This window comes from Hemitrygon akajei, chromosome 5, assembly GCF_048418815.1.
Source record: "Hemitrygon akajei chromosome 5, sHemAka1.3, whole genome shotgun sequence".
NCBI classification, from domain to species: Eukaryota; Metazoa; Chordata; class Chondrichthyes; order Myliobatiformes; family Dasyatidae; genus Hemitrygon; species Hemitrygon akajei.
The window spans coordinates 185,823,465-185,851,009 of NC_133128.1; the positions used below are offsets into that span (position 1 = coordinate 185,823,465).

Below are 27,545 nucleotides of genomic sequence, written 5' to 3' on the forward strand. Positions count from 1 at the left end.
GCAGTTAATACTCCATATCTGGGTGGTCCAATATTTTCTTTTCTTTCCATTTGTGCTAAGTTGAGGAAATGCCAATCATGTGGTAGTCTGTTTAACATCAAAACAATATTGACAGTCACACAAAGGATTAATAAAAAATGGAATTTTATGCAAAATAATATTGTTGGAGATGCTGATTTATTTGCAGAAGCAGCATCTGCGAATTTGTGATCAGAAGGATTAGATCTTGAGTACTGATAAAAAAACTTGTGATCAAAAGGTTCGGATCTTGAGTGCTGTTAATGGACTTAACAGGTCTAGCAATAGAATTTGATATATCATGAGATTTAGGAGGATGAGAATGGAAGCCTGAACAACACTGAAGGTTCTTAGAACGCTGTTGTCATTACTCAGATAGAGGATCAATGAGGAAAAGTTATTTTAGTCAGGAAGCATACAAGATGACCTTTGATCATGAGGTTCAGAGAGGAAGACCCTGGAGTCCTGGAGTATTAGGGGCAGAGCATGGGTCTGGAAATGCTGAAAAGTCCAGGGAATCTGTGCCATAAATGTTTTAATGATATCATGTACTAAGCTACTGAAGGCATAAGAGTATTTATATGGATCCTGGAAATAATCCTCTGTTGGCAGGTCCAAGGGATTGAAAATGTCTTGCCTCCATTCTGGCTGTGTAGGTGCTGATATAGCTCTGAAGCCAGTGCTATTTATAAAGAGCTACTGCATTCTCCTGACATATGGGCTCCAGGTCCACATTTGATTCTTTCCCACTTTGAGCATTCATAGACCAGTGGTAGCTGAGTAAAACTTCTATAAGGGAGCTTTAAGCACATCCTTGAGTCTTTTCATTTGTTCTCCTCGCAATCTCTTCCCACAACACTGTATCTGTTCCGGGGCTCAGGTATTAGTCATACAAGCAGCATGGCCAGCCGAAATATAGCCAACTTAAGATTAATAGTCTCAATACTGGGAATGCTAATTTGGGAAAGGACACTGAAATTGGTCTATTTATCCCTCTAGTGAATATGGAAGATTTTTCAGAAACAGTGGTGATATTTTCCCACAGCTGGAGATAGTCTGGGTCTCAGAAACACATGGGAGGGCAGAGATTGCTCCTTTTGGTAGTCCAAAGGTTTTGTTGCAGGTCTAATATCTTGATCTTTTAATAACCTTTTCCTCACTTGATCAAAGGCTGCACTGATCCTTTGAAGACAGTGGTGAATTGCATCCTCTCCTATGCTTTGATGAAGAAGTTGACAATGTCTTGGAACATGTAAGAGCAAGTCAAATGCAAGCCACATCTCTAGCTAAACTACTGAGGTTCATAAAACCTTAATTTTGGTGTGTAGTCACTGTAGGTTGTAGCTTCCTGTTAGTTTCGAAAATAAGTTCCACTTCTGCACACCTCTGTTGGAGGTGAGGCGCGACCTTTGCAGCTACACAACTGAGAAATGTTTTGAGACAATGACGTCTTATTTGACACTGGTCTTCACTGAGACTGGTTCATTGTAGACCTGTTGGTTAGTATCATGGCTTGCTTGCCAATGTAAGATGGAGGTGCAGTTCTCTCTATGAGAATTTGAGGAGGATGTTCCAGTCCGGCCCAGTTGATAGAGTCAAAGTATTTCATGAGGTTGAAGTGGGGTAGGTATGGTTGTCAATGTTTCTCAGGACAGGTGGAATCCAGGTTGTGAGTCAGGGAGAAGCTATTTGGTGGCCGGAAGGAAACAGCTGAGGAAGACTGGGATGCTGACATACCCTGAGGCTAACAACAGAGTCTTTTCTGTAGAGATGAATGTCAGATATGCCTCCTTTCTTGAAGGTTGTCATAATTACAATATCCCTAGTGGATCTATTCTTTGCCCTTCTCATTGCTACCATCAAAGAAGAGCTTGAAGACACACCTGAACTTTTCAGGAACAGCTTCTTCCCCTCTACCATCAGATTTGTGAATAGTCCAACAGATTTCTGAACAGATCACTACCTCACAATTTTCTTTTCCTCCTTCCTTCCTACCTCCCTTCTTTCTTTCTTTCCTCCCTCCTCTCTTTTCCTCTCTGTCTATATTGTAATTTATAGACATTTTTATGTATTACACTGTATTGGTGCAAAGTAACAAGTTTCACAACTTATGTCAATGATAATAAAACAGATTCTGATTTTGAGGAGTATTCATTTTCCTTCCTGCAATCATAGAACATAGGAACAGGCCCTTCAGCCCACAATATTGTGCTAATCCAATTAAATTAGTAATTAAATGGGCAACCTAACGAATCCCGTCTGTCTACGCGATGTCCATATCCTTCCATTTTCCACAAATTCATTAGTCTATTCAAACATCTCTGTAAAGTCTCTAGTGGTTTCAGGCACCCACCACACTCTGTGTGAAAAAAACACTTGTCCTTTACATCTCTTTGAAATTATCCCCTTCCCACCATAAATACATTCCCTCTGGCATTAGATATTTCAACCCTGGGAAAAAGATATTGTCTGTCACTCTGTCTATGCATCTTGTAATCTTATAAACCACTACCGGATCTCCCCTTGGTATTCGGCACACCAGAGAAAACAGCCCGAGTTTGTCCAACCTCTTGTTATAGCACATGCACTTTAATCCAGGCAGCATACTAATAAATCTATTTTGCACCCTTTCCAAAGCCTCAACATCCTACAATGGAGTGACCTAACTGGAGTTTTATAAAGCTGCAACATAGCCTCCTGACTTTTGTATTCAATGCCGCGACTAATAAAACCAGTCATGCCATATGCCTTCTCAACCTCCCTATTGATCAGTGTAGCCACTTCTCCAGACCATCGTAAGTTCACCCCTATTGGATTTGAATGGACCATGGCCTATGTTGTTTGAATCATAGACAGTACATAGACTGGTACTATTATGTGTCTTCACAATATTTGTAAAATGCCACATCTACAAAAGATGAAATTAAAGAGATGGATAATACAGTTTAGGATCCTCACAAAGTTCTTGGCCATTATTCCATTGATCCTCATCCCATAATGGAAGACGATATTGGAGTAAAGGGTAGGTTACTTGAGGATGTTGAATTTTTAGCCAGCCACTTCAGGATTATAATTTCTTGTCTAATTAATCAGCAGCAAGCTACAATGGTAAATATTAAACATTTAAATAAGTATAAAAGAAAGTTATTCTGCATGCACATTGTGGCAAGAAGTGGAGAGCCTGCAAGATGACAGATTTTAAACATACTGACTCATTGTAAGATCATCTGTGCTCTGTTATATCTGATTCACAGCTGAGATTACCTTCTAAAAATAAGTGATCTTTGTGACCGTTGTTATGAACTGTTTTGAAAAAATGATGGTCTGATTGATGGTTGCTCCAGAAGAGCCAATATGGAGCTGATTCAAAGGTTCTTTGTAAAGCAACATTTTTGATATAAGTATACAGGTAGTGAAAAGGGATAATCATAGAGTTAAAGAACTTTACAGGTACTTAAACAGTCTTAATCTATGAATAAACTCTTTTTGGGCTTCCAGCTGTGTACAGGTATCAATTATAGCCGACTTTTCGATGAAGAACTCTGCCATCTTCTTCATCATCCCTGATGAAGGTGGCAGAGTTTATCATAGAAAAGTTGGTTATAAACAATACCTGCACCCGGCTGGTAGACCAAGAAGAGTTTATTCATCATATACTCTAGGAAAGCACTAGAGTCTTAATCTAAGTCACATTCCTGTGGTGAGAAGAGCCTCCAAAGGTTTGGCGAAGTATCTGCTGGCAATTAACTATGTTGTTAGGAGGAATATACAAAGAATTAGCTTAAGTACATGCTCAGCATGACATCAGTAATGTTCGAAATAGAAAGAGCTAATACTAATTCAGTTATGGTAACTTATGCAAATAAATTTTTTGTGTAAATAAGCACCATGCCTTGCCTAAACCAGCATGGTATAGGCACCATGTCTCAGTGGCTTTGCAGTTTCAGCAATTAGGATTCAATTCCAGCCACTGTTTGTACAAACATTGTACATTTTCCCTGTGACACTGTGGGTTTCCTCAGACTTTCCAAAGATGTACGGATTAGTAAACTGGGGTATCTGTGTTAGTGCAGGAAGCATGGAGATACCTGTGAGCCACGCCTGCACTTTCTTAGACTGTTTTGGTCATTGACACAAACAATATATTTCACTGCATGTTTCAATATACAGTATTTTGCAAAAGTCTTAGGCGCACATCTATAGCTAGAGTGCCTTGGGCGTTTGCACAGTACTGTAGCAATTTTATCTATTGCACTGTACTGCTGCCCCCAAAAAAAAAAACAAATCTCATGACGTATGTGAGAGATGATAAACCTGATTCAGATATGGGTTTGTATTGTGGACTGAGAGTGGGAAGGGGAATCATGGTTGGGAAAAGGTGAAGGGAGAGAGGAGAGAGCAGGGAACACCAGAAGAGCATTTGGTAATGATCAATAAGCCAATTGTTTGGAACCAATTGAGCTTGCCCGGTTTCTCAGGGCTGGGTGTCTGCACCTGCACCACCCCTCACCCCCGGTACTCCTTCTCTGCCACTTGTCTCACACCCCTCCCTTGGAGCTCCACCCTCACCATTCCCAACATCCTTTGCTCCCACCAGATTTAAAAACCTGCTTTCTACACCGCATTGACAGTACTGTGCAAAAGTCTAGCTATATATATACATATATGTTCCTAAGACTTTTATACAGTACCGTGTATTTGGTGAATAAAGCTGATGTTCATATGGTTCCGTTTATTATCAGAGAATGTATACAACACAAAATACTTGCTCTTCACAGAACCCCAAAAGAATGAATGACTGAAAAACGTTAGAACCCCAAAGCCCCCACTTCCCCTTCCCCTGTGTGAGCAGCAGCAAAGACCAATGCATCAACCTCCTTCCTCCCCTCCGCACCCACTTCGACACCCACTACCCACCAATCACCAGCAAAGCACCCAATGACAGACTATGATCTGTAGTCAACAACAACTACTGATCACTCAACAGTTGGGTATGCCACAGGCTCTTTCTCTCACTAACAAGGACCTAGAGATGTCACCCATTTCGCAGCAAAAGAGGAGTCGAACAGTCACTGATACAGTGTCAGCCTGCCGCGTTGCATTTCATTCCAAGATTCTCCGACTCGAGATTTGGCAGCAAACTCTCCTCACCATTGGATGAGAGGAAGAGAGTGATCACTTGACAACAGAGAACTTCATCCGTACATCCACCACAGTAAAATCCTGATGTTCCTTCTCCACAATGCCTTAGTCGACAACACTGGCCGGGTATCAGTTGTCCACAGTGCCCAGAGGCGCCATTTTCCGAGTTGCACCTGGAAAACAGACGGCCACTGAGTTCCAGGAGCAGGAACTCATCAGCCATGAAAAGCCTCAGTTTTTGAGTACCGTTGTAGATCAGAACCTCAATAGAACTCCAGCCACCTTGAAAAGGGAAAAAGAGATATTGAAGAGAGCTGTTTCCGCAGATGAGCTCAAAGAGGCAGCCACTTGTTGCTGTCTTAACTGTGCCCGCTCTTTATCTGAGTCTCTTTGTAAGCAAACACCCGAACTTGAGGAGTTAGTTTCATGGCAAGGTTTTAAACTACAATGACGTTGCACCAGGTCAGCAAACACCATAAAAACGTAAGTTGTGTCAACAACTCCAAAAGAAACAGCCTGCTATCAGCCACTCACATCTTGGCATGTCCCTAAATCCTGAGCCGGAGTTGTATAAGAGCGAATTCAGGGACACACTGCAGATTCTGTATCATTTTGACTGTCCACTCACCATTGGATCTAGCATTGAGCACAGAGGGGGATTTCAATGGAGACACTGACTCCTTGGAGAAAGTAAATGCAGGAACTACCTATCTTTCTCTATCTTAGTATTTTAATCATTTGTTTGTAGGTATTTTTTTTTATTTTTAAGACCATTTACAGTAAGTATATTTGAATAGCTCTTAAAATGGCACTGGCTTAGCCTTAGCTGGGGTGAGCTATCAATCACTGTCAGGCTATACTGAAAATGAATAAAATATATCCGTAAAAAGAGAGCACAGGGACTGTGTGTTGCAAAGGCAGTGCCTGACTGTTATGAGGTAGCAAACACTAATACAAAACCAAAAAAAATTAAAAATCCGTAAGACCTTAAGATATAGGGGCAGAATTAGGCCATTTGGCCCATTGAGTCTGCTCTGCCATTTCATCATGGTTGATCCATTTTCCCCTCAGCCATGATCTCCTGCTGTCTCCCTGATTCCCTACATTCCCCTCAAAACCATCTCTAATTGCTTTCAGTCTCAACTACTGAAAGCTGGATTTCCACTGAATTTATACTAAAATTCTCCCAGCCATAATAGAAATGGCAAATTTAAAATGTATAATTTCCCCTCAGACCAGTCAGATAAATCTGATCCCACCTACTGACTCACTTGCTGTGCCTACTCTCTGTGAAAACACTTCCTCATCTGCTGGTTGCTAAGGAACAGCTATATTCTTACAGCCTCTGCTTCAGATGTCTCAGTGTTGTAAAATATGGTCTTTTTGCATTAGCTTTCCTGTACACCAGTCCTCTCAGTTACCTTCATTTTGAGGATTCAAGATTTTGCTTGGCTTGTGCATTCCTGTGTACATGAAGATATTGCAATAATGACATAATTCAATCAAAATTCAACACCTGGACACTCGCAAATAGTATGGCATAGAAAATCTTCAAGTCAATACTGCAATTCAAATCATTACTATCCTTTCAATACATTTTACCACATTTCTAACCAATGGAATGCAAATGATTACCTACTGATAAAATAGTTCAAAGTAAATTTTATTATCAGAATACATATATATCAGCACATACAATGCTGAGATTCATTTTCCTGCAGGGATGCTCAGCAAACCTATAGAATAGTAACAATAACAGGATCAATGGAAGATCAGCCAGAGTGCAGAAGACAATGAACTGTGCAAATACTACTATAAATAAATACCGATAAATAACAAGAGCATGAGATAAAGAGTCCTTAAAGTGAGATCATTGCTTGTAAAACATTTCAAAGATGGGGCAACTGAGTGTATTTAACCCCTTCTATTCAGGACTCTGGTGGTTACAGGGCACTGTACTTGAAACTGATGGTGCAATTCCTGAGGATCCTGCGCCTTCTACCTGATGGCAGCAGCGAGGAGAGAGCATGGCCTGGGTGGTGGGGATCTCTGATGGTGGATGCTGCTTCACTATGAGTATGTGATCTAGTAGACTGCATTAGAAGGTAGAAACAATTTTAAAACTGATTAATACTGAAGTGCCTGCGAGGTATCTGCTTCATGGTCAAGCAGCATCTGTGCATGGGGATAAACAGTCAACGTTACGGGCCAAGACCCTTTATCAGGATTTAGAAAGCAGATCTGATGAGAAGCTGCAATGTATTGGTGGATGTTACATCAGCTATGAGCTGGTGGAGGAGAAAGTGTTTAGGGTAGTTGATGGGATGCTAATCATATGGACTACTTGAAGGTGACTGATTTATGACATCAATATGCATACTAGAAGTATGTGTGCTATTTTTAGTTAACTGGTATTGTCTTAAGTGTATAGTGTATTCTTCCCTATAGAATTTGTTCTTTAATAATAATTTTGACAATCTTTATTTAATAGTGAGGAGTAATGAGCATATTATTTTTCTAATTAACTCTGAGCCAATATTGGTATGTGCAGATGCATGGGAGAGCCCAATTTAGCAAAATACTTTAAAAATAACTATCAATTGAATTTAAAATTAAATTAAGTGTAAAATATAAAACCTGAAGACAATTTGAGGGCTTGACTATTAGCCTAGAGTTCATCGGTCATGAGACATAGTAACTATGCACAGTGGTGACCACAACCTATTACAGTATCAGTGACCCGGGTTCAATTGCTGCCGCTGCCGGTAAGGAATTCCGTGACTGTGTGGGTTTCCTCCAGGTGCTCCGGTTTCCTCCCACAGTCCAAAAACGTACCGGTTGGCAGGTTAATCGGTCATTTTAAAATATCCCATGATTATGCTAGGATTAAATCAGGGGATTGCTGGGCAGCATGGCTCCAAAGGGCCGGAAGGCATATTCCATGGTGTATGTCAATGAATAAATAAATATAATATAAGTGTTTCTTTCTATTTTTATCCTTTGTGTTGCAAAACTTGACACCTACAGAGTGAAAGGTCTGTATACACTTGGTCATGTTCTCTGTCTGCCTTGAGTTGCCAAGTGACACCTAAGTATGAACATTCCTTTCTGATTTTTCCCTCACGTTTCTGTTATATCATTTGAACACAATTCTAAAGGCAACAAATCTCATTACAAATGATTTATATTAAAATGCATTTTATGCTATCAAAGATATTGGATTTTCAAAAAAATAAGAACAATATAATGCTTTAGAGACTTCCAGTCTTGCAAAAGCTGTATTATGTTTATTTGTAGGACTAAAACTTGAAGTAGTTAGCTGCTTTTAACAGTTATGAAAGTAATCCTACAGTAAACCCATCAGTATCTAAGACCGCAAATCTTATTAGATTATTGTGTATTAAAGGCTAACATATTTAAGCTGTTTACTTGTCAATTGGTAGAGAAAGGTTTGTAATTCTTGTGGGGATTTGAAGCAGTTTTTGCAGCAAGAAGAAATTGACCACTGAAGGCACAAAAATAGGACAAATGCATAGAAAGCAAGCCTAGTTGTCACATTCTGTGTAATTCACCTTCAAATTCAAATTCATTTAACTATACATGAATATGGCCAAACAAACAGCTTTATTCCAGGGCCAAGGGGCAAAACACAGTACCAACAGCCATACACAACACAAGGCACGTATAGCGCGTATAGCACATATGTGTTGACAGTGATTAAATTTTTATAAGTTGGTATATTTAATTTAATTTTATTTTATATAATCTTTGTCTTTTCTTGTAATATTTAATTTTGCTTCAAATTTTTATGACTATATTGATTATTCTTTATAATAAAGCACTTTGAGCCTGCATCTTAATGAATAAAAGGTGCTAAGTAAATGAAGTTATTGCATAAGGTAGCAAGGACATATAAGATATCAGTAAAATACAGTCACACAAATATAGTCCGAGTCGCTGAGTCCATAATTGTTGCAGCAGTCTGCAGTTGAATACAAAGCAGCTTGTCTTCTGCCAAGTGAACACTGGGAAGCTGCACCAACTCCAACATGGATGCCATACCACACACCTCCAGCAGTCGGATGGAGGGCCCAACTCTGACGGCTCCCTTGGGCAGCTGCAAACAGGCAGCACTGCAGCTTGAGGCCTCGTCCTCTTCCACGACTGAGGCCACACAGCTCCCCCACCCTTTGCCAATTAACCAATGAATTGGATTTGCAGCATTCCACACCACTAATGATCAACAGGGTCGTGAATCACAAGTAAAGCAACTAAGATGATCACTCGCTGATATACTGTACACTTTCTTCACACATCAACACCTCCCTGTTGCAGGCACCATCACCAATCACACCAAGTCCAGCTCTTCCAGTTTCTCCACCAATGAGCAACTCACTGATGGGGTAGACCTGCAGTACTTTAAGTCCTTCATGTCCAGCAGGGTCTTGTGATTGTAAGAAATATGCTTAAAAAGACAATAACACCTTTGGTTGACCCTGTAGAAGCTGCTGCATCTGATCGCGCCACCATCTTGCCAGAAGCTATAGTCTATCTATCTCAGCCACAAGAAATTGCTAAGATGAACCATTCTGGACTGCAAGCCTAACAGGATGAGTATATCAATTTGGGTGTTAATGGATAATTTAATGCCATCTAATCCAATTCATTGCTGAAGCAAGTAGAATGACATACATCTATTTGCACAATTTATTTTATGAAGAAAATTTCTGTTTAAAAAGATTACTAGACTAAAGTGCTTAAATTAAGGGGTTTCACAGAGATAAACTGCTTATGGAAATATCATGAACCATAAGACACATATTAAGGTGATTAGCAAAAGAACCAAAGACTACTCAAGGGAAGACATTTAATGCAATGAAAGTTTAGTATTTGGAATGCATCATGTGGTATATGTGTGAAGCCTAATTCAATCATGACTTTCAAAAGAGAGGGGGATTTGTAATGAAAGGAAGTGGAGAGGGCAAAGGAAAGCAAATAGCTGGATTACTTTTGCAGAGAGCTGCATGGACTTGCGAATGAATTAGGTCATGAATGTGGGAATCTTTGGTCAGAATTTATTGTTCATCCTGAAGAGCTAAGAATCAACATAGCTACCATGTGTCATTTCCATTTAATAATTCTTTAAAATAATTGAGTGTTTATGTTGGCTACAAAATTGGCTTGACAATAGAAGAAAAGGGTTGTGCTGGAGAGCTATGTATTAGACTGGAAACCTGTGTCCAGTGGTAGGTCATTGGGATTGATGTTGGGTCCACTGCTGTTTGCTATTTGTATTAATAATTTGAATGAGAATGTGCGTGTATGGCATGGTTACTGAGTTATTGGATGATAGTAAATTTGGTTGTATAATAGTGAAAAAGGATAAATAAGACTACAATGGGTACTTGATCAATTGAGGCAAAAGGATAATAGGCCAAAGAATGGCAGATGGAGTTTAATTCAGATAAATATGATGTAAACTAAATTAGTGCAGGACTTACACAGTAAATGGTAAGGCCCTGGAGACTGTTACAGAAAAGACAGACCTAGCGATGAATGGATATATTTTCTTGAAATTGGCAACACAGGTCAACAGAATGGTGAAAAAAGACATTTGGTATAGTTGGCTACATTGGTCAGAAATTTAGGATGTAATACACAAAATCGTGGTAAGGCCACAGCTGGAGTTCATTCATTTGTTATGTGCCTTGTTGTATGACATAGGTGACAATGGTCTTTCCATGACCATGATTGTTCCTGGCAAATTTTCCTACAGAAGTGGTTTGCTATTGCCTTCTTCTGGGCAGTGTTTTTACAAGATGGCTGACCCTGGCCATTATCAATGTTCTTCAGAGATTGTCTGCCTGGTGTCAGTGGTCACATAACCAGGACTTGTGACTTGTGATGTGCACCAGCTGCTCAAACGACCATCCACCACCTGCTCCCATGGCTTCACATGACCCTGATCAAGTGGGGGGGGGGGGGTAATAAGCAGGTGCTACACCTTGCCCAAGGTTGACGTGCAAGCTAGCAGAGGGAAGGAGTGCCTTACACCTATTTTGGTAGAGGTGTATCTCCACCCCACCATTTACCTATGGATAACATGGCACAATTCTGGTCAACCTGCTAAAGGAAGGATGTCATTAAACTGGAAGGGGTGTAAAAGAAATATGAGGATGTTACCAGGACTAGAAAACCTGTGTTGTAAGGAAAGGCTAAATAGGCTAGCATTTCTTTCCCTGGAGGGCAGGAAGCTGGGAGTTGACTGAGGGACATAGATAAAGTGAATAGCTAAGGCCTTTACTCCATGGGCAGGGGAATCCAAACCCAGAGAGCATGGGTTTAAAGTGAGGAGGTGGGAAAGACTTAAAAGGGACTTGAGGGGCAACTTTTTCACAGAGGTTGGCAAATACATGGTAAGGGCTGGCAGAAGAAGTGGTAGAGGCAGGTACAATTATGACAGTTAAAGACATTTGGACAGTCACATGGATAGGAATAGTTAAAACCAAGGGTTCCCAACCTTTTCATGCCATGGAGCCTTACCACTAACTGAGGGGTCTGTGGAACCCAGGTTGGGAGTGTCCAGTTTAAAAAGGATGTGGGGCAAAAGCAGGCAAATGGAACTAGCTCAGTTATCAAACATAGTCAGCACAGACAAGAAGGACCAAGGAACTTGTTTCCGTGCTGTTTCACTCTACATCACTGTGACTTGAGGTCAATGCCTGCTGGCAAATTTAAGCATTGGATGCAATTCGATGGATAAGCTTGACCATGAGGCAATCTACCCAGGCAGAGCCACATCAGAAGCTGAGGTTTCCAGCTAGCTATGGTTACCACTGGCACCGTCACGGCAAAAGCAACACAAACAACTTTTATTCCCTTGTGAAGATTGTTTGGTGACTATGTTGTGTACTTAATATTTTAATAATATTTGTGTAATCTTGTTCGATTATATATATATATTCTATATATATATATTGTTCGATTAAGGATTTTGTGCATTTAAGTAATTCATTATGGCTTATGTGTTAAAATGCTAACATTGCATACGTCACCGCATTACGACGTGATATGTGCGCACCCCACTTAAAGTAAGGACAAAGCCAGACCCACAATCCTGAACTCTGGTGTCTTTCTTTGAACTAATTTAATGTTTTGAAGTTACAAAACATAGCAGTGTTGATTTCCGCATGGTTGTAGTCATGGTGACTTTCCTTTCCTGTAGTGTTCGCAGCACCGCAACTGCAGACGCAAGTTCTCATTGTCCTATTATCACTACCTTCACTGTTCAAACTATGAGATCAATACCTAGATATCTGTGATTCTTAACAGCCAGTGTCTTGGAGATGTTGCTTTTGTAATGTTCAGATTCATTGTTAACGATGTGGAAAACAAAAACCTCTTTAAAATGGCTCATTCTTGCTCCAGGGTTTATCCAATAATGCATGAACCTACTGCTGCTCTGCTCTGTGATGAAGTGAGGCTGAAGCTGTGGGCCTGCTCCAGCTGCTCTGGATTTGGTGTCTATGACTCATTTTTCATTCTGAATGCTGTTTTCTTGCTTTTATTTCTTGCATGATTTGTTCTTATTCTCTCTTTCTGCACGTTAGGTGTGAGTGGATTTTTTTATATAGATTATTTTGGGGTTCTTGTCTTGTGGTTGCCATAAGGAGACAAACCTCAAGGTTGTACAATATATACATATTTTCGTAATAAATGGACTTTGAACTTCTGAACTTAGAGTGTGTCTGAACTATTGATTGGATAACCAAGTCACAGGACAATAGTTTGGTCATCTGTTGGGAGGGTACTTCAGAAGGCATGAGGACTATTTAGACAACACACACAAAATGCTGGTGGAACTCAGCAGGCCAGGCAGCATCTATAAGAAGAAGTACAGTCGACATTTCGGGCTGAGACCCTTTGTCAGGACTAACTGAAAGAAGAGATAGTAAGAGATTTGAAAGTAAATCTTTCAGTTAGTCCTGACGAAGGGTCTCGGCCTGAAATGTTGACTGTACTTCTTCCAATAGATGCTGCCCGGCCTGCTGTGTTGCACCAGCATTTTGTGTGTGTTGCTTGAATTTCCAGCATCTGTATTTCCTCATGTTTGAGGACTATTTAGATTTTCTTTTGTTTTATTAATGCCTTAACTGATGTGCATCACAAGTTTGTTCTGTTCTTTAGTATTTCATTCCTTCTATATCATTTTGGATGTGGAAAAGGCTCCAAGAGTGCTGATGAAATTTGACTTTCAGCACCAAGAAGTATTGGTGAAATCACCCTCCATCAGACTAAATGAAAACTTTCAACGACAGATGCATCATTGCATGCAAATCAGACATCGCTTTTGGATTTTACAGTAGTGAGGAAATGTGGTGAGAAGATATTGACAGGGCAACTTTTATAATCTAAACTTAGTAATGTAATTGCCTTAGCTTCTAAACATGTTCTTCTGCTAAGATGTCACATATCAACAGAGTTGACCTACAAGAAATCAACTTTATAAAAGTTTGATCTGTAGAGACACAGATATCACTGCTGATGCTGAAGGGTGTTGAAAGTCAACTCATGCTGAAGAGTATATTCCATATCTAACAGAGAAGGGGAATGATATCTTCCCCTACCTCCTATGCCCCTGCTTCTCCCTACATCTAGTTTTTCTCACAAAATATCACACTGTCTTCATCTACCAGGCTCCTCCATTTCTTGTTACTTTTTCCAGGGATGTTACCTGACCTGCTTCTATATCTTATATCAGTTTCCTATATCTTATAAATACAAGAAATTGTGCAGGTTCCGGAAATCCAAAGCAATATTTTCTGTTTTTATTATTTTCCTTCCTTGTGCAACTCTCAACACATCAACTCCCTATCCTGCTCTAACTTCTCATGCTCAACAGCATTGAACCTCTGCTCCTCAACCTGTCTTTGTTCTGTTCTGTAACTCTAAAATATAAAAATAATTAAATAGAAAACAGAGAGCTGGGAGTAACTCATGTACATTCTTAGATTTACTTTTAGCAAGATGAGCACAAATGACTTGGTGGCATGACAACGTATGCCATTCACATACTTCTACATATAAACCGTAATGAATTATTTAAATGAACAACAATGCTTATATATGCTTAAGCAATATAGTTATAATATTTCTCAAATATTACTGAAATACTAAAACACAAGACTCCTCCTTGCTTAGCTATAAACTCCAACTCAATAAAGAATGCTTGTCAACTTACTATATAGACATCCACAGCATAGTAAATTTTAAATTGTCCCATTCAGGTCTAAAGATTTAATGGCTGTGGAGACTCTCTTACTCTTATGGGATAACGTCATTCCTGACAAGGTGTTCACTCTGCTTGGCAGGTGAGTCTTTCAGCTGTGAAACAATCTCAGGTTCTGGGGCCTCCTCCATGGAGGTTGTAGGAGTTGAGTATAGGACAGCAGGAACGGCTTCTGACAGTTCTGGACCCCTTTCTTCTCTAACAATTGACACTGATCTCCTCAAATGATCAACGTGTCAACTGTGTATGAGAGTGGTCCGGTTCTGTCTTCAATCTTTCCAAGTACCTTTGATCACCTCTGCTTCTTCATGAGTGTAATGTCGAATCTCCTAGACTGAGGAGCCCTCAAATTGCCTCAGCTGTTTGTCCTGCATACTCCTTCTGAGATTGGGCTTGAGGAGATCCAAGTGTAAGTGCAAGGGACAACACAGGAATAGCACAGCTGGTGAGTTGCTGGTTGTGGAGGGTGCTGCATTGTTTTGCGCAAGGAGAAAACTGGCGAGCTTCTGATTCAGTGTAGTGCATTCTGCAGACATTGCTTAAGACTCTGGACAAACTTTGCTGTCAAGCCATTGGTAGCTGGGTGGTATGATACGGATGTAATATGTCTCATTCCATACATTTTCAGAGATGACTGAAACTGTTTCGCAACAAACTGGGGTCCATTGTCACTGACTAAGTGTTCTGGAACACCAGTCCTTGAAAAGAGACTACTCAATACGTGAACAGTGTGTGGAACTGCAGCGGAGGCTATTGGGAACACTACTGGGCACTTTGTAGCTGCATCCAAAACCAACAATGTGTACTCATGAACGGTCTGGCAAAATTCACATGATTCCTCTGCCAAGGCAATGCAGGGTATTCCCAGGGATTGAGAGAGCAGCTCTTGGCATCTTCTGGATGTGTTGGCATCCCAAACAGCGTATGGCAATCTGTTCGATCTGCTGATCTATTCCACAAACTAAACAATCTCTCAAAACATCATTAAGCCCATCAGTAAACTGACAATGCTCAGACAACTCCTTCAAGTCAGCAAGGCTCACTTTGGTTGATTTTGTTGGAGATGTCAAACTTCTTAGCAAACTATATACCTTCAAAGCTAATTCATTCAGTAAAAGTGGCATTCGCTTCTCATTGGTTATATTGTTTGCTTCAAAGTACTGCTCAATTTGCTTATTGTACATTATCCAGTTAACTCTTGTGCAATCAATGTGTCTATTTTTCTGATGTAGCCACCCATTACTCCTTTTAAATTTATGATTATTATCACCCAGTACTCACTGTTTATGAACCTGTGAATCTTTCATTTTCTGCCTTTTTTTATAACTCACCCTTTTCTTGCTTCCCCTTCCAAAGAACTGTGTTTTTTTAACTTGAACATCTTGCTGCACTTCAACAGGTAGGTGGAATTCTTGGGTTCAGTTAAACTTCCTCATCAGCATCGTAATATTTTGCAACTCTAGCACAGAAAACTAATTGAAGGGAAAGCATGGAGTTGGCAATAATTTCTGTACATTCTTAGGTTTACTTTTAGTGAGATGCAAAAGTATGATGTGGTGGCATGATGATGTATGCCATTCACATACTTTTACGTATATCCTGTAATGAATTATTAAACTGAAATACAAAGCTTAATCAAATTATATATATTTACAATATTTCTCAAATATTGCTGAAATATTAAATGCACAAAAGTTTGGTACAAATAAATGGGCTGTGAGAAATATTTATTATTTAATATATATCATTAATGTGGGAAATGAAATTTTACAACAGATGTGTGATTTATTTGGGAGAAGGAAGTGTTCCAATTAAAAATACACAATTTATATTTTCAGCAAAAAAATCAAGAACTAAGGTGACTGCAATTTTAAAGGTCAATTAATTAAATTCCCTTTGATATTTGCAAGAATTTAAATTCATTTAATCTGTTACCAGTATGATATTTATTGATTCTCATTTGATTCTAAAATGAAGTGTATGTCATCCACCACTTCTTTTCTACATCTTCTATTCCACCCTTTCTTGATAATTAATTCCCAATTTGGCTATTGATTTCAGTGAACACTAGGATTCAAGTTTAATTCCTTGCTTCCCCAACCATGAGGCTGATGGTTGATTTTCATTATAGAGTTACATTATGTCATTACAGGGTCTCAAAGAGTTGAACTATATCTCACTGTATGTGTTTGAATCTCACTGGTTAATTGTTTATTGTAATAATTTTGAAGGTGACACAACCTGTTCATTCATAAGCTAAAAACACATTGTTACATTGGGAATGAAAGACTTGTGATAAATGACCATCCTGCAGATCAGTATATTTTCTCACTTAAAAAATTGGAGACTATAGGACCAAATTGACCTCCAGCAAATATTTAACAAAGAAAAATACCTTTGTGGCTGAAAGCTAATCATCAAATTGATTGAAAGCTTATTTTCTCAAACTGAGTCCTACAGGATTTCTTCCAATGTTTATGATGGAGATGGAAGGTGCTTCATTATAAATCATCTGCCCACACACTTTAGGCCAAAAATATGGAAAGCACTGCAGTATTCAGGAAAGGCAGAATGTAGCATGTTATCCACTCTCTAGAGAATAAATAAAACTTACTATAGAATTTCAGGAATGCTCACTGCAAGATGATCTTCCAATTTATCAATGCATACATTAAAGATGTTACATACAATATGAATAATTTAGATGTTGTGTTACCCATAAGATTAAGAAACAAACCTGGCATTGCAAATTGCATCTACATTTTTTAAAGGGATTTTATAAATCTTCCTTTTCATGATTACCACTGGCAGACAATATGTTTGAGCAGATGAATCAGATGATATATTTATGAAGCTGCAGCTCAGCAGCCATAATGCCGTATGTGTGGAGTGGGTAGTAATTGATTCAGCAAAAATACATTATCAACATTTCTTCATCTGTTTGAACCAATTATAAAACATATGGCAGATGGATTACAGTGCATGGAAGAATATGGACATGCTCTTTGGTAGAAGGCGTACACTATTTTCTAAATGGGGAGTGAATTCAGTAATCAGAGACGCTGAAGGAGGGAAGAAAGGCAAATGCATTGATAACATTCATTTCAAGAGGACAAGGAAGAAAATGAATTTTAGGTTGTGCATTGTATTCATTTCCCTGACATTAAATGTACCTATTGAATGCTGAGGCATTGATTCAACCACATTCTGAATCTGAGCAGATTTGGACCTTTTATCAAAGAAAAGCTGTGCTGGATTTGGAGACAGTACAGAGGAGGTTTATGAGAATTATCCTGGGAATGGAACAGCTAATGTCTGAGGAGTTTTTGATGCTCTGGGCCTATACTCACTGGGGGATCTCATTGAAACCTACTGAACTGAAGGTTTAGATAGAATGGATGTGGACAGGATGTTTCCAACAGTTAGAGAATGTAGGTCCAGAAGTCCACAAGACCATGTCATAGGAGCAAAATTAGGCCATTCAGCCCATTGAACCTGCTCCACCATTCCATCATGGCTGATCCCGGACCCCACTCAAATCCATATACCTACCGTCTCTCTATATCCTTTGATGCCACGGCTGATCAAGAAATGATCAAATTCTGCCTTAAATACCCCACGGACTTGGCCTACACTGCAGTCTGTGGCAGAGAATTCCACAGATTCACTACACTCTGGTGAAAAAAATTCCTCCTTAACTCTGTTCTAAAAAGTCATCCCTCAGTTTTGAGGCTGGGCTCTCTAGTTCTGGATACCCCCTCTGTAGGAAACATCTCCACATCCACCCTATCCAGTCCTTTCAATATTCGGTAGGTTACAACAGATCCCCACGCATTCTTCTAACTTCCAGTGAGCACAGGCCCAAAGCTGCCAAATGCTGTTCATATGTTAACCCCTTCATTCCTAGGATCATCCTCGTGAACCTCCACTGGACTCTGTCCAATGATAACACATCCTTTCTGAGACATGGGCCCAGACTGTTGACAATACTCCAAGTGCGGCCTGATTAGTCTCTTATAGAGGCTCAGCATTATCTTCTTGCTTTGATATTATATTCCCCTTGAAATAAATACATTTGCCTTCTTTACCACAGACTCAACCTGAAAATTAACCTTCTTGAAATCTTGCACGAGGATTCCTAAGTCCCCCTGCACCTCTGTTGTCTGAACCTTTTCCCATTTAGATAACAGTCTGCACTATTGTTCCTTTTACCAAAATGCATTATCGTACATTTCCCAACACTGTATTCCATCTGCCACTTTTTTGCCCATTCTTCCTGTTTGTCTAAGTCCTGCTGCAATCGCATTGCTTCCTCAACACTACCTATCCTTCCACCAATCTTCATATCATCCACAAATTTTGCCACAAAGGCATCAATTCCATTATCCAAATTATTGACAAACAATGTGAAAAGTAGCAGTCCTAATATTGACTCCCGAGGAACACCACTAGTCACCAGCAGCCAACGAGAAAAGGCCCCTTTTATTTCAACGCACTACCTCCTACCTGTCAGCCATTCCTCTATCTTTCCTGTAAAGTCAAAGGATTTTATCTTGTTAGGCAGCCTCATTAGTGGCACCTTATCAAATGCCTTCTGAAAATCCAAGTAAATGACATCCACTGCCTCTCCTTTGTCCGCCCTGCTTGTTACTTCCTCCAAGAACTTTAACAGATTTGTCAGGAAAGATTTCCCTTTACAGAAGCCATGCTGACTTTGACTTAATTTATCATTAGTCTCCAGGTCCCAATGGCACATGAGGGGTCCCTACACTCACAGACCTCTGGCACACTGCTAGTGTCTTCCACAGTGCAAACGGATGCAAAGTACCCATTACGTTAATCTGGCATTTCTTTGTCCCCCATTACTACCACACGGGCATCATTTTCCTGTGGTCCAATATCAACACTCACCTCTCTTTTACTCTTTATATAACTGAAAAAGCTTTTATAATTGGCTAGTTTTTCCTCATATTTCATCTTTTCCCTTCTTATAGCAGTTTAGTTGCCTTTTGTTGGATTTTAAAAGCTTCCAAATTATCCAACTTCTCACTCACTTTTGGTACCTTATATGCACTTTAAATGTACCCAGTGATTCAGCCCCCACAGCACATAGTCCTCTGGCACAAGAAGTTCCTCATCCCTGTTCTAAAGGGACATCCCTCTGGATCATTGGGACCTCTTCTGGGGCAGGTGGGACCTGGATAATTGATACTCTATTGGGAGTATTCTATAGGCCCCCTGGTAGCAGCAGAGATACCAAGGAGCAGATTAGGAGGCAGATTTTGGAAAGGTACAAAAATAACAGAGTTGTTATCATGGGTGACTTTAACTTCCCTAATATTGACTGGCACCTGATTAGTTCCAATGGTTTAGACGGTGCAGAGTTTGTTAAGTATGTCCAGGACAGATTCCTGTCACAGTATGTTGACAGGCTGACTAAGGGGAATGCCATTTTAGATCTAGTATTAGGTAACAAACTGGGTCAGGTCACAGATCTCTCAGTGCGTGAGCATCTGGGGGACAGTGACCTATCCTTTAACATTATCATGGAAAAGGATAGAATCAAAGAGGACAGGAAAATTTTTAATTGGGGTAGGGCAAATTATGAGGCTATATGGCTAGAACTTGTGGGTGTGAATTGGGATGATGTTTTTTCAGGGAAATGTACTATGGACATGTGGTCAATGTTTAGGGATCTCGTGCAGGATGTTAGGGATAAATTTGTCCCGGTGAGGATGATAAAGAATGGTAGGGTGAAGGAACCATGGGTGACAAGTGAGGTGAAAATCTAGTCAGGTGGAAAAAGGCAGCATACATGAGGTTTAGGAAGCAAGGATCAGATGGGGCTATTGAGGAATATAGGGTAGCAAGAAAGGAGCTTAAGAAGGGGCTGAGGGGAGCAAGAAGGGGGCATGAGAAGGCCTTGGCGAGTAGGGTAAAGGAAAACCCCAAGGTATTCTTCAATTATGGGAAGAACAAAAGGTTGACAGGAGTGAAGATAGGACTGATAGAGATAAAGGTGGGAACATGTGCCTGGAGGCTGTGGAAGTGAGCGAGGTCCTCAATGAATACTTCTTTTCGGTATTCACCAAAGAGAGGGAATGATGACGGTGAGGACAATATGAGTGAGGTCGATGTTCTGGAGCATGTTGATATTAAGGGAGAGGAGGTGTTGGAGTTGTTAAAATACATTAGGACAGACAAGTCACTGGGGCCTGACGGAATATTCCCCAGATTGCTCCATGAGGTGAGGGAAGAGATTGCTGAGCCTCTGGCTAGGATCTTTATATCCTCGTTGTCCACAGGAATGATACCGGAGGATTGGAGGGAGTTGAATGTTGTCCCCTTGTTCAAAAAATGTAGTAGGGTTAGTCCGGGTAACCAGTGAGCCTTATGTCTGTGGTGGGAAAGCTGTTAGAAAAGATTCTTAGAGACAGAATCTATGGACATTTAGAGAATCATGGTCTGATCAGGGACAGTCAGCATGGCTTTGTGAAGGGCAGATTGTGTCTAACAAGCCTGATAGAGTTCTTTGAGGAGGTGACCAGGCATATAGATGAGGGTAGTGCAGTGGATGTGATCTACATGGATTTTAGTAAGGCAGTTAACAAGGTTCTACACAGTAGGCTAATTCAGAAAGTCAGAAGGCATGGGATCCAGGGAAGTTTGGCTAGGTGGATTCAGAATTGGCTTGCCGGCAGAAAGCAGAGAGTCGTGGTGGAGGGAGTACATTCGGATTGGAGGGTTGTGACTAGTGGTGTCCCACAAGGATCGGTTCTGGGACCTCTACTTTTCGTGATTTTTATTAACGGCCTGGATGTGGGGGGGAGGGGGGGAAGGGTGGGTTGGCTAGTTTGCAGACGACACAAAGTTTGGTGGTGTTGTGGATAGTCTAAGATTGCAGAGAGACATTGATAGGATGCAGAAGTGGGCTGAGAAGTGGCAGATGGAGTTCAACCCAGAGAAGTGTGAGGTGGTACACTTTGGAAGGACAAACTCCATGGCAGAGGACAAAGTAAATGGCAGGATACTTGGAAGTGTGGAGGAGCAGAGGGATCCGGGGTTATATGTCCACAGATCCCTGAAAGTTGCCTCACAGGTAGAAAGGGTAGTTAAGAAAGCTTATGGAGTGTTAGCTTTCATAAGTCGAGGGATAGAGTTTGAGTCGCGGGGTAATGATGCATCTCTATAAAATTCTGGTTAGGCCACACTTGGAGTACTGTGTCTAGTTCTGGTCGCCTCACTATAGGATGGATGTGGAAGCATTGGAAAGGGTACAGAGGAGATTTACCAGGATGCTGCCTGGTTTAGAGAGTGTGCATTATGATCAGAGATTAAGGGAGCTAGGGCTTTACTCTCTGGAGAGAAGGAGGATGAGAGGAGGCATGATAGAGGTATACAAGATATTAAGAGGAATAGATAGAGTGGGCAGCCAGTGCCTCTTCCCCAGGGCACCACTGCTCAATACAAGAAGACATGGCTTTAAGGTAAGGGGTGGGAAATTCAAGGGGGATATTAGAGGAAGTTTTTTTACTCAGAGAGTGGTTGGTGCATGGAATGTACTGCCTGAATCAGTGGTGGAGGCAGATACACTAGTGAAATTTAAGAGACTACTAGACAAGTATATGAAGGAATTTAAGGTGAGGGGTTATATGGAAGGCAGGGTTTAAGGGTCAGCACAACATTGTGGGCTGAAGGGCCTGTACTGTGCTGTATTGTTCTATGTTCTATGATCTATGGAGGTTCATTTGTAAGGGCATCAAATGCTACAGGGAGAAGGCAACTGAACGGGATTATTGTGTCTATTGTGTCTGGTGCTCCGGATGCGGCCTCTTCTACCTTGGTGAGATCTGTCGTAAATGGAGGGACCACTTCGAGGTGCACCCATCACAAGTGGAAATTCCCGGTGGTCAAACATTTTAATTCTGATTCCCATTCCTGTTCTGACATTTCAGTCCATGGCCTCCACTGGTGTCAAGATATTCCTCTGGCTCAATAAGTTCCTCATCACTGTTCTAAAGGGACATCCTTCTCCTTGGGCACTCTCCTCCTTCCTTTTCTCCTGTCATTCACTCTCCTCTCCTATCAGATCCCTTCTTCTCCAACCCTTGACCTTTCCCACCCACCTGGCTTCACTATCACCTTCCAGCTAGACTCCTTCCCCACCTCCCACCTTTTTATTCTGGCATCTTTGTCCTTCCTTCTCAGTCCTGAAGAAGCGTCTCAGCCTGAAACAGTGACTGTTTATTCATTTGCCTAGATGCTGTCCGACCTGTTGAGTTCCTCCAGCATTTTGTGTGTGTTGTTTTGGATTTGCAGCGTCTGCAGACTTTCTAGTGTTTTAGATATTTGCGGAACATTCATATATTTCATGAATTTTTTAAGGAGAATAGATACCATATGTTATCTTGGATGAGAAACTAGAGCACTCAGAGGCAAAGAATATGTTTGCTCAGAGAGTTCACATGAATTTGATTGCTAAGAGAGTTGGAATAAGGTTGTGTTTTAATATCGACAGACATGAGCTTGGAACATAGATTTTGGATAATTCTTCAATGAAGCTCCATATTACCAGATACTTCAAAACATTTTAGACAATAGATTGGGCACGGTTTAAGAAATCCCTTCAATAAGTATAATTAACCTGTGTACTTTGTTCGATCTTATCACTGAATACCACAAACCAAAGCTAGTTCAAAATCATTAATCATGCTAATTTTGCTTTTTGTAGATTATTCAATGAAGTTCATGCTCCATAAAGAGTGAAGTAACAAATTAAAATATTCTACACATGAAGCTATAGTTAAAAAAAAGCAGTGGGATCTCTTGATTTAACATAGCTTAATTAAGTGGGGCAAATAGACCTTTCCTGTGGGATGCTACAAGTTCTTGGAGTTCCTGAGTGACATTTTCAGTGTGAATGCTGATTAGAATCTGAAACAGAATCAGGTTTATTATCATTGATGCAGTGGTATAGTGCAACACATAAAAATTACAATAAGAATAGAAACAAAGCAAATTATTGTGCAAAAAGAAAGCAAGTTAGTGAGCAGCTGTTCATGGGTTTACAGAACGTTCATAAATATGATGGCGTAAGGAAGAAGCTGTCTCTTCAATGTTGAGTGTGCATCATCAAGCTCCTGTACCTCCTCCCTAATAGTAGAACATAAGACCACAAGATGTAGGAGCAGAGTTAGACCACTCGGCCCATCAGGTCTACTCCACCATTCCATCTTCCTCTCAACCCCTTTCTCCTGCCTTCTCCCTGTAATCTTTTACGCCCTGACAAACCAAGAACCCATCAATCTTGGCTTTAAATGTATTTATCACTTGGCCTCCACAGCTGTCTGTGGCAATGAATGTCACAGATTCACCACTCTCTGGCTAAAGAAATTCCTCCTCATCTCTGTTCTAAACAGATTTCCCTCTATTCTGAGGCAGTGCCTTTTGGATACGGACTCACCCACTATAGGAAATATCCTTTCCACATACACTCTGTCTAGCCCTTTCAATATTCAATACGCTTCCATGAGATCCACTCCCCCTTCCTTCTAAATTCCAGTGAGTACGCCCACAGAATCATCAAACGCTCCTCATATGATAACTCTTTCATTCCCAGAATCATTCTCTTGAACTTCCTCTCTCCAAAGCCAGCATTTCTTTTTTTTTAGATAAGGGGCCCAAAACTACTTACAATACTCCAAGTGCAGTCTGACCAATGCCTTGTAAAGCCTCGGCATCATATCCTTGCTCTTATATTCTAGTCCTCTCTAAATGAATGCTATGCTCGAAATAGTAGTAATGAGAAGAGGGCATGTCTTGGATTGGGAGGGACTCCCATGTTGGATGTCTCCTTCTTCAGGCATTGGTGACATACCTTCAGAATCCTTGGTGATGTACCAAATCTCCTCAAACTCCAAATATAGCTGCTGGTGTGCCTTCTTCATAATTGTATCAACTTATCAGGCCCAGGATGGATTCTCAGAGACATTGACACGCAGGAACTTGAAGCTGCCCACCCTTTCCACTGCTAACCCCTCAGTGAGAATTGCTGTGTTCCTTGGTCTTACTGACATTGAGCAAAAGGTTATTGTTGCTCACCACTCAACCAGCCAATTTATCTCACTGCTACGTGCCTCCTCGTAACCATCTGAAATGCTACCACAACAGTTGTGTCATCAGCAAATTTATAGATGGTGCTTGAGCTGTGCTTAGCCACACATTCCTGAGTGCAGAGAGCGTGGAGCGGTGGGCTAAGCATGCATCCTTGAGGTGTGCCTGTGTTGATTGTCAGCGAGGAGGAGTGTCCCTTCTCATCCATGCTGACTGAGGTCCCCAGATGAGAAAGTCAAGAATCCAGTTTCAGAGGGAGGGGCAACACAAGATGAATATCAAATTGGAGACAAACTGGATACCAAATTGGTGAACATCTGCCTCAAATAGGCAGGTTCTGCCTTACGGACAGACACACACTACTTTTGCATTATTGGACTTCATAGTCTTATCTTATTTGCAAATGTTCATTGCTATTATTTATGGGAAAAAAACAATCACTTCTAATGATTCCAATCATCCATCTCCCTATGTCTTTGACCATTCTGCTCTGTGCTACCTGATACTCTGTGGGAAGATGATTTATATCAGTTATTTATATTGATTTATATCAATAATGTATATTAATTATCTGTTATTTTTATTAAACACGGATTTATATGAATTCACCCAGCTATCACTCAAAGGCAAAAAGGTAGGAAGTAATACAGATTTTTTTTGGCTTCAGGGTCCACCCTGGAATTTCAACATCTTGTTGAGGTTATTGATTATTTTCTGAAGGGCAAATGATTAAAGAATAAGTTTTGAAACTAGACCACAATTTTTCAATTCTTCAGTGCTACACCGAGGTCACATTTCTGGGCAATTTCCATATTCTTCTAATAAATACCATAACAAATTTGCACTGTACTCTCTTCACTGTGATTACATGGAAATGTGTGAAAGGGTATTGTCTTCTCAAAAGTCACGAATTACAAAGTCAATAAATGTTTAATAGATTAGATCAAATGTAATTCTTATCTGCTATATTAATATTTCTGACATTGATTGGCTCATGGACATCTAGAAGGTAATTGCAGGATAGAAGGTTGAATGTACCTGCCTCTGAGTGGAAGCTCACGGAATAAATTGCATTTTGTTAGAGGACAAGGTGTTGAAGCACAGAGGTCAGACTAAACAAGCTTACATGGTTGTATTTTGAGCTTCCACTGCAGTATTCTGACTCTAGGTGGCTCTGCATATGCTGTAATGAAAGTACATGAGATGTGGGCCCAAAGGCATACTAATCGAGTTGCTCAACACTTCTACAGTGGAAAATATAATCTCCAAGTGCTCCAAGTCAAAGAGCAAGGACAATTTTGGCATTGTGTACATGCTGGCATATACAGTAGCGTAGTGGTTAGCAAAATGTTTCACAGTCCTGACAAGCCGGGTTCAAATTATCCCATCATTAGACTTGGATTAAAATCTAGAGATCGAAGGGCCAGAAGGGCATATTCCATGCTGTATCTCAATTAATTAATTTCCCATCCATAGGTTCAAAAGTTCATTTTACTATCAAAGTATATATGCAGAATACAACTCTGAGATTTGTCTTCCCCAGATTGCCATAACATTCAGAAAGCCATATAAGTCATTGAAAGAAAGACATCAATCCCCCCTCCCTGAACAAAAAGAAAAAGAAACAAACACTCACAAATCCCAAGCTTCCCAACCCCTCCCTTGTACAAAACTAATCGATCACCCATATGGAGAAACAATGACAAGCCATCAAGCCTCAAAACCCCCAGCCTGCCAAAGAAGAATGGGCAAGACCATGAGCAAGAAAACAGAGAACTGAAAGAGGTCAATATGAAGCACAGTTAGTTTGAGCTACAGTCCAATCCATAAATCTCAGAATTTCAATAACATATGTGAGAGCATCGGGACCTAGCGGCCTCTCTGTGGGCAGTGACTCAAACCCGTGGTCTCTCCAAGAACAGCTTGCTCTCCCCAGCATTTGTCTCAATGTTTCAATCTTCCTTGACACTTTGCTGATGAGAAATGTAGTCGATCACAGCCACTCATCTTGTCTCTGAGCTTCTCCTCATGGTAGCTCGTGTTCGTACAACTCTCCTGGAGTTTTCTCAGGGACAGTAGAGCATTAGATCACTCAGTCAAACTACAGACTACAAGTCACAGGCTGCAACAGTTTCAAAAACAAAATTAAGATAGAATGAATAAATAGAAGAAAAAGAAAAACCGAAATGATTGACTATCTGGAAGATGTCGCCTGAGGATTCATTGTTCACTGGCGCCATCTTGACTGGAAGATTAAAGTCAAAGTATTATACAGCATGGTAACCGGCTATTCAGCCCAACTTATCCATGCTAACCAATGGGCACTCTTGTGTATTAATCCCATCCCACAGCTTCTATGTCATGTTTATTCAGATGCTCATCTAAAGTCTTAAATCCCCACAGTAATCCATCTTCATTCACTTTCTCAGACAATGCATTCCAGGTATCTACCATTCTCTGGGCATTCTCTACCATTCCCTAAACCTGTGTCCAATGATATGGGTATATTCAGCATGTTCTGGAACTTGGTGATGGCAGATCAGCAGATTGTCTTAATTGTTGAATGTTATTTCTTTGAATATGCCAATTTTCCAGTGAATCAGTTTACATGGAGCATGGGAACTGGAGATCCGGAGAGTGGATATCTAGCATGGGACCTGGACCCATGAGCAAATGTTCATGAGAGATATGATGAGCATGAGAAAGAGAAAACACAATATTGGGATATTTGGGTGTGTTAGAGAGGAGGGTGTGTGTGTCTGAACAGTTTTATTACAATAATAAACTCAAGGAAGTCTGTAGATGCTGGAAATTCAGAACAACACACACAAAATGCTGGAGGAACTCAGCAAGTCAGGCAGCATCTATGGAAGAGAAGAAGGGTCTCATTCCAAAACATTGACTGTTTATTCATTTCCAGATTTCCATAGAGTCTTGAAGAAAGGCGTTGGTGATGAACTTCCATTATTTAGTAATACATAAA

General features: G+C 40.4%; 1 long non-coding RNA gene across 1 annotated transcript in view; it reads right to left on the reverse strand.

Annotated features, from left to right (window-relative positions):
* The window catches only part of LOC140728552 (uncharacterized), a 60,414-nt gene that overhangs the window by 11,473 nt on the left and 21,396 nt on the right, over positions 1–27,545 (reverse strand). The window lies entirely within an intron of this gene.